At 34.8% G+C, this 19,600-nt stretch overlaps 1 pseudogene; it reads left to right on the top strand.

Annotated features, from left to right (window-relative positions):
* Positions 1-3,078: 3,078 nt before the first annotated feature.
* Positions 3,079-11,461, top strand: LOC120176200 (annotated as a pseudogene).
* The last annotated feature ends 8,139 nt before the right edge of the window (positions 11,462-19,600 follow it).

The raw sequence follows: 19,600 nt of genomic DNA, 5'->3' as shown, positions 1-19,600 counted from the left end.
TCAAGTCATGGAAAGATTTGGTAAAAGCTTTTCTTGAATAATACAAGAACGTGAAGAATGTAAGGCCCAATTGACTTGTGTTGCAGAGCATGGGAAGGATGTGAGGCCCAATGGACTTTTGTTGCATAGCATGGAAAAGATATCTAATGAGAGCTTCAGATAGTATGCCTAAAGATGGAAAGACGTGGTTGTACAAATACATTCACCCCTGGAAGAAGAAGAGACAATTAAGCTCTTCGTAAACACTTTAAAAACTCCTTTCATTACCCACCTCATAAGGAATTCCTCTAAATGTTTTGCTGACATTGTCACAACTAGTGAAATGATTGAGATGGCAATTAAGAGTGAGAGACTCGATGGAGGCAAATCTAACAAGAAACCACCAATGAAAAAGAATAAGAATAAGGTCAACAATGTGAGGAAATACGAATCTAATAACATCACTGTGTCTCGACCTCAGGCCACAGGATCATCTACATAAAACCCTGTCAGAAAAAGAGCAATGGAGCCGAGGAAAGAGAGAGAAGCCCAAGTTCGATCCAATTCTTATGTCCTACAAAGAGTTATTCCGGATATTGTATGATAGACATGTAATGTCACCCTATCATGTGTCACCTCTGCAATCTCCCTACCCTAAGTGGTACGATGCTAGCGTTTAATGTGAGTATCATGTAGGGGTTCCTGGATATTATATTAAAAACTTCACTACATTCAAAGAAAGTCATCCATAGCCTGAGAACAAAAAAGTCATCAAATTTGGTGACAGCAAGTAGCCAAATGTGGCTCAAAACCCACTGCCTAACAACGTAGGTGCAGGGATCAATGCAGTAACCAAGTTAAAGGGAAAGAAAATTACAATGAAAATTAGTGAGGTAAAATCACCTATGTATTGAATTTGGGGTCAAATTATTAAAGCAGTCCTATTGATGCCCAATTTGTCAGCTAAACAACTCAACAATGGAGATATATGCCATTATCACAACTACGAAGGACACACTATACAACAGTGTCCTGATTTACAAGCTCTAGTAAAAAAGATGATGGATGATAAAGAGATAGAGTTCTTCAAAGAAACCACAGAAGAATAAGAAGTAGAAATATGTGCCTCTGAGGGTTCATCTAGAGGGGTTTACAATGCTAATTGTCCTCTAATCATCACACCAAAGACTCGCGTAGCAGAGAAAATAGCTCCGAAAGTGGTCATCACACCCCCATCCTCATTCCCGTATAAAGACACAAGCAGGTACCATAGAAGTATGATTGCAAGATGGAGGAGATGATGAAAGAAAATGAAGAAATAGATAAAGTTGGACATTTCACTAGAAGTGGAAGATGTTACTCTAAGGAACCTGAGAAGCAGGCTACCATTTACAAAGGAAACAAGGTTGACCTGCAGTAAAGAGAAGATGAACATGTCATCAACGAGCCAGTGACTGAGAGTGAAGTTGTGGAATTCCTGAAATTTCTTAAACACAGTGAATAAAATATTGTTGAGTAGTTGAACAAGATGCCTGCTCGTATCTCGGTCTTGGAACTTCTATTGAGCTTTGAGACACATCGAAATGCCTTGTTGAAAGTTTTGAACCAAACTTTTGTGTCGAAGGAGTTACCCGTAGACAAATTGGATAGGTTTTTTTGCAAATATATAAGCAAAAAACTTCCTTTCTTTTTCTGAGGATAAGATCCCCTCTGGGATGAGCGGTAGCCATAAAGCCCTACACATCACAGTTAATTGCAAAAGACATGTTCTGTCTCAAGTGTTAGTTAATAATGTCTATGCTTTAAATGTAATGCCCTTACTGACCATGAAGAAACTTCCAGTCGACAGTACACTCATGAGAAATTTCCAGAGCATTGTCCGAGCTTTTGATGGAACCAAAAGAGATGTGCTAGGAAAGAGCGCCATTTCTTTAACTATCGGCCCAACTACGTATGAGGTTGAATTCCTTGTGATGGATATCATGCCTACTTACAATTGCTTACTGGGGAGGCCTTGAATTCACCAGGTAGGGCAGTTCCATCCAACATACACCAAAAATTAAAATTTGTAATCGATGGAAGACTAATATGTGTTAATGGTGAAGAAGACATCATCGGTTCTATCTCCACCACTGCTCCATATGTTGAAGTGGATCAGAAAGCTATTTAATGCTCTTTTAGATAATTGGAGTTTGTTAATGCCATATTTGTGGTCGAAAGTAAAAAGATACCCAAACCTGGACTTTCAAATTGCACTAGAATGGAGCTCAAACTGACCCTGGGGGAGGAGCAAAGGCCAAAAGAGGGTTAGGAAGTCACTAACAGGGACCGGTTAATCAAGTTTTCCCTATCACTAAGAGAGATCACTTTAGTTTGGGATATCATCCGACTTTAAGAGAGAAACTGAGAGGCATCAGGAAGAATCAAGAAATGAGGAAATGAATGTTAGCTGGAGAAGACCTCAACTGGGAGCCAATGCCCTTCCCATAGTCACGTAACACTTTTGTGTCTGGAGGACATATGTTCCAAGGGAGTTAGCAAAATAAGGAGCTGATTGTTGAGAATGCCTTGAGAGAGTTGGGCATCAATGTCATATTGGACGATGAATCTGAAGAATGGAGAGCTATAGGCATCTACCATGTACCACCGGGCTTTATATTGAATAATTGGACTGTAAAATAATTACATATAGTTTTCAATTATTTTTCAGAGTAATACACGAGAACTTTCCCTATTACTTATACCTTGGGGCAATAGGTGAGTTTATGTAAAGGGTTAAACTATATGTTTTTCTTACTTTCAATGAAATATACATTCCAATTAATTCAAAATGGAAACATTCTCCCATGCATTTTTCTTCATTCTATGTTATATGTATGTATTATTTCTTTCTATTTATCTTGATATGGGATAAGATTATCCCGTATGACTATATGTATATATACTCTCGTTCGTTATTCTTTCAGGACCTCAGATATCAATAACATGAATGCTGATGACACTGACCCAAAAATTGATTTCGATATGCCTATATGTTAAGGGGAAGTCAAGGATTGTGATGATGGGGAGGGATATGACTTACCTTCTAAGCTACTAAAAATGGTGGAAAGAGATGATAAGCAGATTCTGCCTCATGAGAAGCCTACTAGGATCTTAAATTTGGGGTCAGATGAGGATAAGAAAGAAGTAAAGATTGGCATTACTCTATCTAATGAAGAACGACAGAGTTTGATTAAATTGCTTCAAGAATACAAAGACGTATTTGCTTGGTCATTTGAAGACATGCTAGGTTTGGATACAGAGTTGGTGGTACACAGATTGTCGATAAAGCCTGAATGTAAGCCTGTGCAACAAAAGTTGAAAATGATTAGACCCGAGATGCTACTAAAAGTTAAAGAAGAAGTGAAGAAGAAATTTGATGCTGGGTTTCTTAAAGTGGCCAAGTAACCTGAGTGGGTGGAAAATATTGTCCCATTACAAAAAAGGATGGGAAAGTCCATATGTGTGTTGACTACAGAGATCTCAATAGACCCAGTCCGAAGGATAGTTTTCCTTTACCACGCATAGACACCTTAGTGGATATCACTGCTGGAAATTACTTATTCTCATTCATGGATGGTTTCTCCGGCTACAATTAAATTAAAATGCACCTTAAAGATATGGAAAAAACAACGTTTCTCACTATGTGAGGAACGCTTTGCTATAAAGTAACGTCGTTTGGGTTGAAGAACGTATGAACGACATATCATGGATGGTAACATTATTTCACGACATGATGCATAAAGAAAATAAAAGTTTATGTCGATGATATGATTGTCAAAGCTAAGAAAGAGGAAGAACACGTCGAGAATTTAAGAAAGCTTTTTCAAAGGCTAAGGAAATATCAGCTGAAGCTTGACCCAAGTAAGTGTACCTTTGGGGTGACATCAGGGAAGCTATTAAGGTTTGTAGTGAGCAAAAAAGGAATTGAAATAGATCTATATAAAGTCAAAGCCATTCAAGATTTACCACCCCTATGAACACAAAAAGAGGTTCGAGGATTCTTGGGGAGACTGAATTATATAGCTCGATTTATCTCACAGTTGACTGAGAAATGTGATCCCATTTTTTGGCTCCTTCACAAAAAATAACTCAGGGGCGTGGAGTGATGATTGCCAATAATCTTTTGAAGCAGTTAAGCGATATTTGTCAAATACCCCAATTTTAATACCACCCATCTTGAGCAACCCCTTAATTTTTTACTTTTCAATTTATGAAAACTCAATAGGGGTGTTTATTTGGTTAACATGACCAAACTGAGAAGAAAGAGAGGCCTATTTACTATCTCAGTAAGAAGTTCACTAAATACGAGGCCAGATACTTGCCAATAAAAAAATTGTGTTGTGCTTTTGTATGGGCTACCTGAAGGCTCAAGCAGTATATGCTATATCACACCACTTGGCTTATATCCAGACTCGATCCTTTAAAGTATATGATGGGTATACCTGCACTATCCGGAAGATTAGTTCGTGGGCAGATCATGTTGTCAAAGTTTGATATCCAGTATGTAAGCTAAAAAGTGTTTAAGGGGAGCACCATAGCAGAATTTATTGCAAGTAGGGATTCTCAAGAATATGAGCTGTTGAGCTTTGATGTCCCAGACGAAGACGTAATGGCTATTTCAATGGAAGAAGTAATTACATCCACCAGTAAACATTGGGAGCTAAACTTTGATGATGCTTCAAATGCCTTAGGGCATAGGATTGGGGCAATTTTGGTCTCATCAAATGGAGAGCATTATCCTTTCACCAGTCGGCTCAATTTTGATTACACAAACAACATGGCTGAGTATGAGGCTTATGTCTGGGTCTTGGAGCTGCCATCGAACGTAAGGTAAAAATACTCAAGGTATATGGGGATTCAGCTCTAGTAATTTACCAACTCAGGGGAGAATGGGAGGAAAAAGATCCCAAGCTTGTAGAATATTGTAAATTGGTCATGGAACTTATCAAATAATTTGAAGAAGTAACCTTCAATTACCTCCCCAGAGAAGAAAATCAATGGCAGATGCCTTGGCCACTTTGGCAGTAACATTTAAGGTAGACGAGCACTCGAATATGATGCCCATCGATATACAGGATTATGAGTATCTAACCCATTGCTTTAACATTGAGGAAAAATAAGAAGATGGAAACCCCTGGTATTATGATATCTTGCAATACATCATATATCAGAGTTATCCTGAACAAGGGACCAAGAATGAAAAGAGAACTATTAGAAGAATGAAATCAGGGAATGTGCTCGATGGTGAGATCCTATACAAGAAAAGCCTATATCATGTCCTATTGAGGTGGGTGGACACCAAAGAAGCTAAAATAATTCTCGAAGAAGTGTATGAAGGAGTATGTGGTACCCATGCCAATGGATATGCAATAGCTAGACAAATTATGAGATTTGGGTATTATTGGTTAACCATGAAAACTGATTGTATCAATTATGCCTGAAAATGTCACAAGTGTCATATTTATAGAAACATGATACATACCCCTCCTCATCTGTTGCACGCAATGACAGCATCGTGACCATTCTCTATGAGGGCATGGATGTTATTGGAAAAATTTCACCCAAGGCTTTAAATGGCAATCTCTTCATTTTGGTAGCGATACATTACTTTACCAAATGGGTAGAAGCAACTTCCTATGCAAACGTCACTCGTCAACAGTCTGTAAATTCCTAAAAAATAAATCATCTATCGATATAGCTTACCCGATAGGATTATCTCTGACAATGTATTGAATTAAACAATAAGATGATGAACCCAGTTGTAAGCAGTTCAAAATAAAGTATCATAATTCCACCACTTATCGCTCGAATATGAATGGGGTAATAGAGGCGGCTAATAAGAACATCAGGAGACTTATAAAGAAGATGACTGAAACTGATAAGGACTGGCATGAGAAATTGTTATTTGCTCTGTTGGCTTATCAAAATTTAGTGCGGACGTTGACTGGGGCAACTCTATTTTCTTTAGCCTATGGGATGGAAGTTTTCCTACCCATTGAGGTAGAAATTCCCTCACTTCGAGTTTTGTCAGAGGTGAAGCTAGATGAGGTAGAATGGGTACAAGCCAGTTATGACCAATTGAATTTGATTAAAGAAAAGAGATTGAAAGCTATTTGTCATGGTCAGATGTACCAGAAGCACATGATACGAGCACACAATAAGAAAGTTTGCCTCTGAGAGTTCCATGAAGGATATCTTGTGCTTATAAGAATCCTACCTATTCAAAAGGACTTCCGAGGAAAATTAATGCCAAACTAGGAATGACCTTATGTTGTGAAGAAAGCCTTTTCTAAAGGAGCCCTGGTTCTTACTGAGATGGATGGGCAGGAATTATCCTACCCAGTGAACTCCAATACGGTTAAGAGATATTTTGTCTGAAGAAAAGAAAAAGAAAAAGAAAAATGGAAAAATGAGAACAAAGGAAAAAATAAAAGAAGGAAAATAAATAAAATGAGGCTTCAAGATGAAAAATCCGAAAATGATGTCTTGAAACCAAATGAGGTGTCAAGTTGAAAACCCACAAAGGGCGACTTGAGTGTCATTCAAATTTAGGATTCATGCTTGATGGAGGTCCTAGATTCATTGTAAAGATTAAAAGGTTCCTGGGTTGGGTAACAACATCAAGTGGTGATCAGTGTTAGGATTGAAGATTAAAGAGTCTCGATTAGAGCAACAAGGAAAGAAATTAAGTGCATATAAGAGTCAATACTAGTTGATGGCATCCAACATCTGGAGATTTGGCATTCTAGAAAGAACTTCACATCCTTACGCTTTATCACAACTCTTGAGATTCTTTTAATAGAAGCTACACTTTAGTCACTCTGCGGCGTGTCACTTCAAAATCATTTGTAATATTGATATTTTAGGATGCCTACTTCATTTCCTTTTACAATCTTTCCAGTTAAAAGTTTATCATGTAGTCACTCAAAAACTCTTTACATTTATATAAATAAAAAGAGGTATTTCCTTGTTAACTCCCTTTTTTGCAAGTATCTTACTTTGAAAATTAAAAACATGTAGTTTAACTTGAAGTACTTAAGATCATTGTGTATTATTGTGCAAAAAGTTTTGGAAAAGTGTAGGTGTTCTGAAGATGACTATGGTTTTAATCTGTAAGTTTGCATGATGATGAGATATATGAATCTAAAACCTTGGACTACATAGAAAGTTTCAGCCATTTGAGGATGACCCAAAATAATTTTCACTAACCGATTAGTTGGTCATGGATAATGACAAGTTTCAAGAGGGAAGAAAACCAAGATCATGTCTGACAAAAGAATATGGGATCAAGATTGTCAGCTGAGGTGAACCAGTCGTGTTTTTTGTGCCCAAGATGAAACCGAGTTACAAGACGGCCAACGAGAGAGGGTTCCTCTTCGAAAAAGAAAGTACACTAAAGTTGCATCATTGCACACATTTTAGGCATAAATAGGATCATGACATTCATAAATACATGATGAAAAATGTAATTAAGTATCTACAGGTTTCCCAAAAGAAAGCTGAAGGTTGAAGATATGGAAAATTCAAGATAGGAGTAACTAAATCAAAATCCCTAAAAGAGGGATGTTCAAATGACACTCGAACCAAGGCAGATTCCCATATTGGATGGTTACAAGAGAAATTGATTTTCAAAGATTCTATCAGATTCTAATCCTTCAGATTTGGTCTTCCTGAAGAGCAACGAAGCAAATCAAGTTTGATTCAATCTTCCCTGAAGAGCAGCGAGTGGATCAAAATTTTTCTCGAGTCTTATCTCCCCTAAAGAGTAGTGAAGCAGATTCTTCTTCTTTCATATTTGGTCTTCTTGAATAGCAGCTAAGTAAATCAAGTTCGATTCAATCTTCCCTAAAGAGTAGTGAAGTGGATCACAATTTTTCTCGAGTCTGGTCTTCCCTAAAGAGTAGCGGAGCAGATTCTTCTTCTTTCATATTTGGCCTTCCTAAAGAGCCGCGAAGCAAATCAAGTTCAATTCAATTTTCCCTGAAGAACAGTGGAATAAGTCAATGTTTGGCAATCTGATTTGCCCTGGAGAAATAGTGGAACAGATCTCTCATCAGATTTCAAAGAATAAAGTCGATTGGACGAAAACTCTTTGTCTCTTCGTCTTTGCCCTGTTCTTGTTTACACAAAAATGAGCAAATAGGGGCAGTTGTAGACAGTGGTTTTCACCCCGATATTTATATTATTATTTTTATTATTATTATTATTATTATTATTAAATAATTACAATTTTATTTACAGACTACAAAGCAGCAATCGGCCTAACAAACCTGGGTCCAAATTACATCACCAGGCCCAGAATCAAACCCAGTAACCCGAAGCCCAAATATAGGCTCGTATGGATAATCTAGCAATTAGGGTTTCTTCTTATTGACCTAGTGCCACACAGCTCTCCACCGTCAGATATGGGAGTGATCTGATGGTCCAAATTGTTTATCTTTTAGGGTTTCAACCCTAAACAAGATTTAGCTGCCGCCATCAGCGAATGTGGACCGTCAGATCTGCCACGCTTGAGAGGCACACACTTATCCTCTAGCATCCCTGTCGCGTAAACCGTCATCGGAGAATCCCACGTCGTCGCTGCTAGTAATTTATACCAAACAATGACAAAAAAAGACAACCCTGTCAGTCAAATATCTAATCCAAAACCTAAATCCATTTTAAAAATAAAATAAGTATTGAAAATCGGGATTTCAACCACCAAACTCAGAAAAATCATTCCTACTCTATACCACAATCAAATCGGTCCCAAATAAACACGTAAGAAATTAAGATAAAGGCGAAAAGAAAAGCTGATAAGAGGGGAAGGTCGGTCTAAAAAAGAAATAGAGAGTAACAACAACAAAAAAACAGAGAGCTCATTTCGAAAAAGAAAGAAAGCAAAAAGAGAAAAATAGGGGAAGTTTACCACTGAAATCGATTCTCGTCACTAGAGAGAGAAGAGAAGTCTTTAAAAACCGAAGGTATATCCATATATCTAGGATGTTTTGGGGGTCTTTAGGCATAGGGGTGTTTGGATTTGGGTTTAGGGTAAAAAAAGGTTGTTTGGGTTTGTTTTCCGAACTCCGGGCGCCGTGGACAGCGGCGGAGAATTTCAACGGTTAGTGACCAGAGGCTGCCAACCTCTCCTCATCGGGTAAGAGAATGCAGAGAGAAAAGAAAATCTCTCTTTAGAGAGAGAAAAAAATGAGGAAATGAGGGTTTAGGGGCCAAAAGGCCGATCTTTTGTGTATATATATACTCTACACTAAACGTCGTCTTTTAGCAAGAGACTAGGGAGCATTTTTTTCGTGTGTGGCTTAATCGCATCTTAGGTCCCCTGAGCTTTGTAACTTCATCTTTAAGTCATTTAATGAAAGCTCTATCTTTCTGTTTTGATCACTATTTTTTGCTTCATATTTATTTTAGTCCTTGTAAATTTTTATTTATGTTTGCTTAGATGTTTATACTTTTGCTTATTGATTTTACATGATTTTTACTTAGGTCCTTTATATGTATCAATATATAAATTTGAGATTTATGCTTTGGATTCTATATTAGTCTTTTTATTCATTTTAGTCATTACTATTATTTATGGTATATTTTATTTCCAACACTTGCATTGTTTAATATATCTTATTTTGGCTCTTGTCGGTTATTAGTAATGTTGTTTGGTCCTTCGAATCTTTGTTAATACTATTATGATACTTTGAAATATCTTTTATATTCGAATGATTTTTTTATATATATATTTAATATACGTATTTTATTTAAAAGCTAAAGCAATGTTACTTCGTATGGGGAATCCATGGAAATGTGCCTTAACTGATGAGGATCATGTTCCCAAAGATTGTCCATATAAAGTAACATCTTTTTATATTCAAGTTTATATATATATAATTTTTATCTAAAAATTAGGGTAATATTATTTTGTACGAGGAATCCATAAAAACACCCCCTTAACTAAATATGAAGGTATTTTCGAAGATTGTTCGTACAAAATAATATCCCCTTTTATTTTTTTTAAAAATGATCACAATTTAAATGTGCATTCAAGTTTGCCAATTTCAACATTCAGATGACGTATAATCGCTTAGGTACCGATTTAGGGCGTTGTGGGGGTGCTAATCCTTTCTCACGCGTAATCGACTCCCGAACCCTTTTTAAAATGAGTTTCTGGTTAAATGTGGATCATTTTTTATCTTTTAAAATTATTTTTCTTAAAATTATTTTAGAAAGATATTTTAAGGTATTCGACCTACCTAACCCAAAGGTCGATAGTGACTCCAAATTTATTTATGTATGCATTTATTTTAAAACCAAACCTTTCCCAAATTTAAGTTATATCGCTCCATGCCAAAGCCCTAAAAAAAGCTTAAGAACCATTCTGACAACTAAATTTTATTTATTTTTTTGTCTTTAGATGAGTAAAACATTGAAAATTTTCTAGGGTTTTGTGTAGAGATTAATGTTATGGTGTTCTTTTTGTCATCAGGTGGTCTTCCATCGCCACTCACTTGCCAAAAAGAACAGATAATGAAATCAAAAACTACTGGAACAATCATCTTAAGAAAAGGTTGGCTAAAATGGGGATCGATCCCATCACTCACAAGCCTAAAATCGATGCTTTAATCTCCACTGCCGATGGTCAATCCAACAACGCAGCCAACTTTAGCCATATGGCTTAGTGGGAAAGTGCACGGCTCGAAGCTGAAGCTCGATTGGTTCGAGAATCAAAGATTCGTTCTCGTTCACATCAACGTCAGCAGTTTAACCCTCCTGGTTTCTCCCTTGAGTCTCCTACGTCTACTCTTACTGTCTCGGAACCACTCATTGCAGGCCTTGGAGTGAGTCCCGTGCCCAATACCGAGTTCGTCGGCACGACTACGGGTTCGTCCGAGACGGTCGGGATCGTCAAAGAAGAAGGCAAACAAGAGTGGAAGGAGCTAGGAAGTTCAACCAATTTGGCTGATTACAAAGAGGGCATGGGGAATTCTGTCACTATTCACTTCCAGTCTTCATGCTACGACAGTTCCCATGGAGCCAAATAACATAAATGTTAATGTTGGGGGCATAATGGAGGAAGGCTTCATTAATCTTCTTCTCAACGATTCGATCGACCCGACTTTATTGGATAGCGGCAAAGAATTCGACGAAAACAGCGGAGGCAGCGGGGATGGCCGTGATTACTATGAAGATAACAAGAATTTTTGGTATTCTGAATTTGGTGAATTATTCCCCATCTGATTCACCAATGTTCTGAACAAGTAATCGTATTGTTGTTAAAAAGATGTGAAATACCGTCTTATAATATATATCTACATCTATATTCTCCCACTGTTTCGCGACAAAGAGAAAGGGCTTTGATAACTTCACTCCTTCCCTTATCTTTCTTCAAAAGGAACAATGCATAGCTCTTCATCAAATTAATTATTCTTATTCTAGTTTACGGGATTTTTACATTCTTCAATGACATTTTTCAGCAGTTGGTATATATATATATATATATATATATAATTTGTGTTTATTTCTCACCATTCTATACATCTAGATCATAAGCAGCAATGGTCTATGAAATATTCTATTGGATCGTACCGATAGTTAATCTCATTTTTTTAAAATAAATATTTTATGCACATATACCGTATATTTTTATGCATTATCAATGTATTAAATAATAGAGTAAAGTACACAAATGATCCTTTGTCTATGGGGTGTTGTTTTGTTGTCTCTTAACTATTAAAAGTTACAAAATGGTCCTTCAACTAGATGAAGTTATAAAATGGTTTTGTTGAGTTATTCGACTATTAAAAGTTACAAAACAATCATCCGACTAATCATATGTTCCAAAGTCGTCATTTTTTGTTATAAATTGAAGTTCATATGAGCTATACGTTAACAAGCTGACTAAGATATAATAATCATTTGAGATTCTAGAATCAAATTTTATCATATCACAATCAAGAAGTTAATATCCAGCAATTGTTTTAATTGAAAAGGATGGTTTTGGAACATAAGAATGGTCATGTGATCATTTTGTTACTTTTAATAGTCAGGGGCTCAACAAAGCAACTCCTTATGGTCAGGTATTATTTTGTAAATTTTAATGGTTGGGATACTCAACAAAATAAAACTCTATAATCGGGGGACAATTTGTGTACTTTACCCTAAATAATAACATATGAAGAGATGAAGTTCTATTAAAATAATAAAATTTTAATTATTAAAAATATTTAAAATTATTATATTTCCTTAAAAAATAAATTATTTTGCAAGAGATATAAAATATTAAAATAAAATAAAGATAATAATATACTTTTAAAATTTTAAATACTAAAATTATTTGTTCTAAATTTAAATTATAAAAATTTAAAAATTAAATTAAACTGAAATTTATTATCAAAGTTCATTTCCTTTCTGTTGGACTAGACGGACAATTAATAAAGGCGTAAATTACACGTTTATTCACTAAATTTTACTCTCTATCTTATTTCACTCACCGTACTTTTAATTTTTTTAATTTATTCACTAAACTTTAGACATTGAACTTTTTTGTCACTCGACCGATTACTTGGTAACAGGATGCTTATGTGGCTTATTTTAATAATAAAATATGTCACACGTTTACTCACTGAATTTTACTCTCTCTCCTAATTCATTCACTGTACTTTTAATTTTTTTCAATTTTTATTTTAACATTGTTAGAAATTTAATGGTCGAGTGATAAAAAAAGTTCAATATTTAAAGTTTAGTGAGCAAATTGAAAAAATAGAAAGTACGTTGATAAAAATAGAAGAACATAAAATTCAGTAAACAAGCGTGTAATTTACCTTAATAAGATATAATATAAATATTTTATTTGTATATGCATTTATGGTAGACTTTATTGCGGGTAGTTTCAGGTCACATTCTGCTAATATCAAGCACGAAAATTTCTTGGTATCTTTTTATTTATTTTTCTTGTTAGGCTTTTGGTATACTTTACAAAACTCATTTCAAATGAAATTAAAAGTAAAATTCAGTTGAACAATGTAGGTTTTTTCCTCAAAATATATAATTATGATATTTTTAATCGAAATATGATTGATTTAAACATGACTTGATAAATATCTTTTAAATATATAATTCGTTTAAAGAACGAGTATAATTTTATTAAAAAATGATACCTAACCTTTATATTTTAATAGTATGAGGTGATTAAGATAATATATGTTTATATTCTTTTTTTAATTATTGATAACACACGTACTTATAAATACAGTTACCCAAAATTAAAAACTCTAAAAAATAATACTCTCTTTAATCACTGAGATCGTTAGATGAGTTCTTCGTTCTTAAGTTTTAGTAATATAGAAGTATCTTTTCGAGTACCTGTCTTGGTTATTTATTTTAGGATAAATTACACATATGACCATTTAACTATTGTCCATTTGACAATCGGTATATCAAATAGGCCAACCAACTATTTAAATATTTCAATCAAGCCATCAGCCGTTAATTTTTAACAGAGATGGTGATGTGACAGTTAATAAAATTGACATAATTATACTTTTGATCTTCAATACTTACATATTCTATCAATTTAGTCCTAATTTTAATTTAATTTAAAAAATTAACCCTCCAATCTAGAAGTGCCACATGTCAACAAAGTATTATGATACATTTCCAAGGGACACATGTCACCAAATGATCGGAGAGTTATTTTCAATTAATTTGAATATTTTAATTGAATAAAATTATCCACCATAGATCTTATGTGTCCCTAGGCACGCCTCAACCATTGGACTAAATGTCTCATTTGTTATTAGGTTTAAAACTTTTTTATATATTTAGTTTAGATTATTTCACATGTATACATATATATTAAATTATTGAAACAAATTTAATAAATACATTATATTTCTCTCTCACACATATATAATTATAGTTAATGTAAAATTTTAAAATAAAATTGAGTTTAATATTTTTTTATATTTTTTATAATTTCTTTTATTTTTCACAATTATTTTTAAATGATTATAAATATAAAGTAAATGAGAAATACTTTTTGAAAGAAAGTTAAGATTCAAATTATAAATTTTTTATGATTTAAGTTGTTTTTGTGACTTTGGATTCTCTAAGAAATTTTTAATATACTTTTAGTTTTTATTACAATTCATATATAATTATTTAAAAATAAATACGAAAAAATAATTTAATTTAAAAATATAAAATTATTAATTAACTATAATTTAATATATATGTGTGAACCAACGGGGGTTGGTTTAAGTGGTAAGTAGCTTGATATCGCTTAAGCAAGTTCTCATGTTTGAGTCATTGTGTATGAAGAAAATCCCCACTGGAAGACTCACTCACCAAAGTCAGGTGTGCGACCCGAGTCGATCAGATTAGTCAAGGCGAAACCTTGGAACTAGAGGGCAACAATATATATGTATGTGTGTGAGAAATGAAATTTATTTATAAGATTTGTTTCAATAATTTAATACATATGTGTATGTGTGAAATAATCTAAACCAAATATATAGAAAACTTCATCAATAATTTTCTCTTTTTTTTTTGGTTTGAAATTTATTATTAATTAAAGTGTAATGCTTAAAATTTAGGGCTTATTACCCATTCTTTTCATGACAATGTGATGGCTTCAAATTTAATAAAGTAGTATTGGTCAAATGTCACAATTAATCAATGGTTGCTTTAAGGAAGCAAAAATGCAAGAACAAACACTTAATTCTACCTCAAGCGAAATAACACCTAAAATAGATGAAACACCATGAATATACGATATAAACATTATCAAAGATACTACAACATTACTAAAATTCGAAAAATAGTAATCCAAACCCTACCATAGCCAAGCAAAAACCACAACCAAAGCATCATCATCGAAAACATCTTCCTATCTGTAAAAATGAAATGCTACTCGAACTCAATCCTCTTAAAGGGAATATTAATTTTTATCATTGAATCCACTAATTGAATTCAGGAAGATAATGTACAATTAACTCTACAAAATATTTACGTAATGAAATTCAATCTTTTAAGTGCTCGACATTAGTAGAAGATAGATACCGATATAAAACTAAACCAAAACCGAAGGAAAGTTATAAATCTCCTATAATTTGTAGGAATTATGTTATAAATATCTCGATTCTATTCTTCCAGTTCGAGAACTCAAAGTACGGATTAACTAATCAAAACCATTGAAAAAATGGACGACCTTTAGTATTAGATGAATGGCCGTTTAGAGAAGGTTGGGATAACTGAAAACCGCAACCTTCATTGCTAAATGTTTAACTTTTTTGGAAGACAACATAAACTAAGTAATTAAAACCCTTGAAAAAACAAAACGAAGAACAAAACTTGCATGTAAACATTGAATGTGGGATCAAACCCCACTTTAGAAAACACAACTTATTGTTTTCAATGACGAAAAACCTATCTCACTCTGATCTCACCCTACAACTATCTTCTTTAACACTAAATTTTCTTTTGCTTGATTCAATCAACATATTTTCACCACTAATGATGTCATCTAACTTGGAGGCGGAAACAATTGTTGTATTGCTTACGACTGTTGAATCTTACATAACATAAAATTTGATAGTCTTTCTCTACACTTACATCACAACAAGAAATATCTTAAATTTTTTCATAACTCTACATCCACTAAAGTATTTGAACCTTTTTGAGTCCAAAGTTCATTGTGAAATTAGATATCTTCTTAAATCTAGATTGTTCCAATACATATATTCATTATTCCCCCTGATAACCTCATAAAAATGTTGTATTTTGTGCCTTTTTACTTAGGTTATTGTTTGTTTTAAAGCCCATGTAATAGCATTTAGATTGCATTTAGGTCATATAGTTTCATTTGCTGGTAAAGTCTTGTTGTAACACAAATTTATTGAAAACTAGTGCTGCTGAGGGAAAGGTTTTGCTTTTGTGATGTTGTGCAGGCGATGAAGTTTAAGGAGAAGATGTGACCGTTGTAGCATGCTAAAGAAATTGTTGTTGTAGCATTCTGTAGATGGAACACTGAAAGACTTGCAGCAACGAAATATGGATAGCAGATTTGGAGAAGAAAAGATAAAATAGCAAAAATACCTTTGCCAAGTTGTCCAGCCACACGTGACTCACCACCCCTACTGCAAAATTTGGGACCACCTACCACAATAACTGCCCATTCATGTGATAAGGGTGTCACCTAGGGTACAAAGGGAATTTTTGGGCTAAAAACCCTAAAAATATCCCCTCTATAAATACCTAAGGTACCCTACATTTAAAGGGGACTTTTTGTTTTTTGCAGAACTTTTGGGAGGTGACCTAAGAGAGAGGCAACTACACATTTCCATTTCTTTTTGCCTTTTTCATCCCCTTTCGTGGTGTCCTCCATAACCGAGCTTGAAGGATGTTGAAACTAGACCTCTAGAGAGGCTAGCTTGCTAGGGCAATGCATGGCGATGGAGCTAGGTCATGGAAGCAACTCATTTGGGAGTTTTTCTTCTCCTTATCTATCTTCTTGGGCTTCTACTAAACTTGAATATTTTTTGATGAACTTAGCCACACCATGTATTACCTTATTTGGTGTTGGATTTATGTTGGATGATTTAATTTTATGTTAATGAATGGTTTAATATTTCTACGTTTAAATGTTGTTTTGCTCACTGTTTTTATCTTTATACGTTGTAGCATTGTAAGAGCTTTTGAGAGATTGTTGTTTGCTATAACGTAATATGCTTAGTCTTGTAAGATATTTTGAGAGATTGCCTTTTTCTAAGTATAGATACCTAGTATCGAGAGAGCTAGGTTAGATCTACGTGATCAAAAGAGCCAAACCGGGATGGGGAGGTTTAAATCTGCCTTAGAGATAAGGAGAGAGTTTCATTCGACTAAAAGGGATAGGACTTGGTCGATATGCTAGTGTTGCAGTTTACGCTGAGAGATATTGTCGTAGCATTAGTTTTATCAGGTTCATTGCTTGAGAGAGTTTAGGAGTATTTATAGCAAATCTTGTCGGGCAACATACTCATAGGAGCATAGATCATCCTTAGCGTAGATTTTTTTTTGCCATAACAAATCTACACCATTTACCTCTAGAAGGGCTTAATTGTTTGAGGTTGTCAATCTTATCTTATTTCCCAGAGTTCAATTTATTTTCTTTCTTTAGCATACTTTTGCAATTTACTTAAATTATTGTCTCAGCACACTTTTATATTTTCAACAATTTTCACCACAACAATTTCATTCCACTTCATGCCATACTTGCCACAACATTCCATCACCATTTATACATACCATTGTAAATATACTTAGATTTGGTTAGTTTTAGATTTAGTTTGTCAAAACTTTTGTTTGCTATAGCTTGTTTTTGAAATACCTCCAATCCCTGTGGAGACCATACTCACCCACTACTATATTACTTGCATCGATTTTATATACTTACACAGAATTACGCGTCACAACACAATATATTTACTCGCGATCACCCCAAAAAACCATCACTCAGACACTATTTTATATGTCGTCCACTAGTCCCAATTGAGACTTGTCCTACCCTAATTTTGTCTTGGTAGTTCGATTAAAATTTGGTCAAGCATGATTGAAGACCAATTTTGGGCTTTCTGCATTAATTAATCCAGGAGGTTTGCAATTGGATTTATTTGAGGATGCATTAGATTGAAGGCTATTGAAGACCATTTTAAAGTCATGGGCATTAGGGCATGGAAAGTTTGTCAATGGGGTCAAATGCTTGATTAATTATGTTTGGGTGATCATTTATTTCAAATTGGAATCCAAATTAAAATTCAATATTGAAACCCTTTCATTGGATACCAAATTAAATACTAATTACCCAACATAGTAGATAAATGTCCAAACTCCATTTTCATAGTCCATGTACAAACCCAACATCCCGTTCACAAGGCAAACTTAACTCATTTTACAAATGCCCAAACCCCAAATTAGTAAACCCCGTTTACAATTAAACCTAATTGATTTGTCCTATCAGCTCAACTGGCCCAAACTTAATAGCAACTCACTGTTTGTTTAATTCCAGCCCAAGACGAAGCTTAAGGGAGGCACGTGACCCAATAGCAATGATTAAAGGTTAACCCATTTGCACCACCCAATATTGGCCACCGGATCAAATTGGGATCAAAGATCCAAATTAACCCTAAAATTAGGGTTTCGAAACCCCAATTCTCTCATCAGCATCATACTCTTCTCTGAGAAATCATGTCCCAAGCATCCAACGATTCAACAATCGCTGCCGTCAATAGTGGATCATCTGACGGTCCACCTTCGTCCGGTGCTCACCTGTTAGCCACCCCCATTTAACGGCAGCAGCTGTGGTCCCCCATTGAAGCCACAAAACCCTCAATCTAATGGTCCCCTCCCATGATTGTCCCCTGCCAAACGATTGGCGACAGGGTGGCAAGACCGAGAGCTCCACGGCAGCAATTGAGTACCCAAAACGCATCACATGCAAATAAAAAAGAAAGAAAAAAAGAATTGTACTTTTTCAAATTTTTGTTGATTTTGTAACAGGGTTGTATGAACCCGAACAAACCATTGGAAAAGGGTCTCTCAACTTCCATTTTTATCTTTGGAAAATCAATGTAAATAGAGGGATGTTCCCCATTTTCTTTCGAAGCAATACAATACAAGATGCCTTTTTTTCTCTCAAGGTTTTGATATTCTATTCTTAGAATTTGTTATTTTATTTTATTTTATATTCGAACCAAAAGAAAAGTTGAGGGATTTCTTAGGTTTACCTGAGGCAATTAGGCTTTCTTTGGAGTCTACAACGTTCAGGTGAGGCCTCCGTCACTGATTATTGATGGAATCCATACGTAGATCTCATCGGAGTTGTCATCGGGGAGGCAAACCGAAAAGTCTAGGACACTTTATCCATTTTTTGGGCTTGCATGTGTCATTTGGGGGTCTAATTTGAGGTTAGAGTGAGTGGAGAAGGGTTAAGAGTGAGGATCGAAGCCAACCAGAGTGGAAAAGCGCAGTCGTCGTTGGTAGAGAGGCGTCAGACAGTCAAGGGTTGGGTTATCTCGGTCTTTGTGGTTTTGCATGTTAGCTCGGGGTTCGATTTAAAATAGTTAGGATTGTTTTTGTTTTTTTAGCTTCGAAACGAGATTAAGAGAAGAAATAGGAGGTTTTGGGTGTGTGGAAGATGAGTTTAAGTTTCCTGGCCACCATGGGGTTTTAAGACTTGCGAAGAAGATGAAAGAAAGAGTCATGTTTTTCCCTCGCTAGGGTTAGAAGTGGGCCAAAAACAAAAAAAAGAGGGTTTAAATACTACGAGTTTAGGAGTAAATTAGCTTAAGGTCCCTCGCCTTTGGTCGTGTATATGCAAATTTGTCACTGACTTGGGTTATTTTGAGTTTTACGCCGAATTGCAGGGCCTATTCATGTTGATTTTTCTTTATTTTTGTTTTTATTTGTTGGGTGATAAAATAGACCAATCTTTTTTTGAGTACTTGTACTTTTCCGTGTTTTTCTAATTTGGCCCATTCTTTCAATTTTTTTCAATTTCAATGCACTAATTTGCTTTTATTCTATTTCAGTCACTATTATGTTTTTTTTAATT

This window comes from Hibiscus syriacus, unplaced genomic scaffold, assembly GCF_006381635.1.
Source record: "Hibiscus syriacus cultivar Baekdansim isolate YM2019G1 unplaced genomic scaffold, ASM638163v2 tig00112231_pilon, whole genome shotgun sequence".
Lineage (NCBI taxonomy): Eukaryota > Viridiplantae > Streptophyta > Magnoliopsida > Malvales > Malvaceae > Hibiscus > Hibiscus syriacus.
This window is presented reverse-complemented; position numbering and strand designations above follow the sequence as displayed.